Genomic DNA, 1904 nt, shown 5'->3' on the forward strand with positions numbered 1-1904 from the left:
TGGCATGAAGGAGGTCTCAAGCCAGAGGGTGTGGGTGGCCTCCAGAAGTTGAGAATGTCCCCCAACCCCCATTGAATAAGAACAGGACCTCAGTCCTACACCCATGTCAAACTGAATTCTGCCAACAACCTGAATGAGCTTAAAAGTGGGATCTTCCCCAGACAAGAACACAGACCTGCCAACCCCTGGATTTCAGCATCCTGGAACTTGGGGCAGAGGACCAGCTGAGCCCAACAGACTGTGAGACAATAACTGGATGCAGCTTTAAGGTGGTAAACGTGGTCATTTGCTACGGCAGCAATAGAAAACAAGGCCAGTGACCTTGGGCAAGTCCCTCATCTGCAGTTTTCCTCATGGGTCAACAAGAAGAATAATAGCAGTCACTCCTGAGGGCATGTAGGAGGCTGAAAAAAGGCACTTCAGATAGTTGGTGTGCAGGAGGCAGTCGACAAATGCTCCTGCTACAGCACGGGATGGTTGTTATTCCTACCTCGGAGATCCCAAGGCTATCGAGACACAGATGGAAGCGGGCACTTAACATGCACAGTCTTAATCAATGCTTGCCACAACCCTGTAAGGCAGTTACTTTTATTGGCCCCATTTGCAGAAGAGGGAACTGAAGCACAAAGTGCTTTGTGCACAAAGCACAAAGTATCAAGGTGATACAAGCTAATAAGAAAGCTGAGATTCCACCCAAGCCATGGGGCTCTAGAGCTCTGAGTGGAGGGAGCCAGATGCCCCCATCCCAGCCGCATTGTACAGATGAGCAAAGAGAAGCTGGGAGCCAGTCTTTAGGGAGCCAAGCTCCACAAGAACAGCAGGTCTTGGGTTGAAACACAGATGACCAACCACCTTTCAGGCATGGCCCACAGTGGAACTAGTGGTTTTCTCTGATCCTTCCTGGATTGCAGGGAAGCCTGTCTTGCTGTTCAGCTTCCAAGAGCTGGCTGCCTGAAGAGAAAGGTCACAACTTCTATCCATTTAAAGGCCAAAAGAGAGAAAATTAGACAAAAAGCCCGATAGAGTTCCTCCATTATTCAGTAATCATTGGGCTCCTTCTGGATGCCAGGCACTGTTCTTGGTGCTGGGTTACATCACTGAGCAAGCTGGGCACAGTCCCTGTAAGGAGGTTAGGACAAGAAACAAGTAAATAACCAAATGAGCAAGTCTGATTATTGTGGATAGAGGGAGCCCTTCCGGCCTGGGTCTGTTGGCTCCTGGTGCCACTACCCTCTGTCCACTCTCTGGTAAGATGCTGGGCATCACTGTCCATGTTGGAGGAATCTGGGGTGGTCCCCAGTACCACTGGGAAGCTGGCATAGAGCTAACCTAGAGATATGCCCAAGGCATCTCCGGGAGCCAAGGAGGAGAGTCTGGACTGCGACCTGCCCCATATCAGGGCTCTTATCTTCCCTGCTGATTGTCAGTGAGGCACACTTCATGGCAGTGACAACTGAAACTCTGGAACCCAAGAACAAGCACAATGGAAGTCAAGCAGAGCCTAAAGGAAGAGGGGGATGCATGAGGTCTCCATCCAGGGCTGGCCCTGGGCACTAGTCTGCCTCCCTTCTCTGAACCCCATTTTCCAAGCTCTAGATGAAAGAACAAAGAGAGATGAGCCCTCACATCTCCTCCAGCTCCCAGCCTCCAACATGTACTCACCCCTCGCTCACTCACCCAGCCTCGGTCTGCCCCTGTTGTGCACCCAGCCCTGCATTCATAACTATAAATTGATGCTTTCGGTTCCCTCTTCCTGCTTGGCAGCTGTCAAACCAAGCCACACAGGGCCACCTGGACCGCCCATGGGCAGGGCTGTCTGGTTCTGCATGGAGGTGCCTGTGTGCGGATCTGCGTTAGCATATGTTGCTTTAAATCATCTTAAAAATTGACTTTGGGCAAGAGCT

The 1904-nt window shown here is 51.1% G+C and overlaps 1 long non-coding RNA gene across 2 annotated transcripts; it reads right to left on the reverse strand.

Annotated features, from left to right (window-relative positions):
• Nucleotides 1-574: 574 nt before the first annotated feature.
• Nucleotides 575-1693, reverse strand: LOC145723678 (uncharacterized). 2 transcript variants are annotated; one of them, XR_014148930.1, is made up of 2 exons: nucleotides 1663-1693; nucleotides 575-1119 (listed from the first exon to the last, which is right to left on the reverse strand). It is a non-coding gene; the product is annotated as an uncharacterized LOC145723678 (long non-coding RNA). The 2 variants fall into 2 exon arrangements; XR_014148931.1 differs by lacking the exon at nucleotides 1663-1693 and adding an exon at nucleotides 1330-1618.
• Between the last annotated feature and the right edge of the window lie 211 nt (nucleotides 1694-1904).

This window comes from Leptonychotes weddellii, chromosome 10 (genome assembly GCF_054177405.1).
Source record: "Leptonychotes weddellii isolate Sample4059 chromosome 10, ASM5417740v2, whole genome shotgun sequence".
Classification (NCBI taxonomy): domain Eukaryota; kingdom Metazoa; phylum Chordata; class Mammalia; order Carnivora; family Phocidae; genus Leptonychotes; species Leptonychotes weddellii.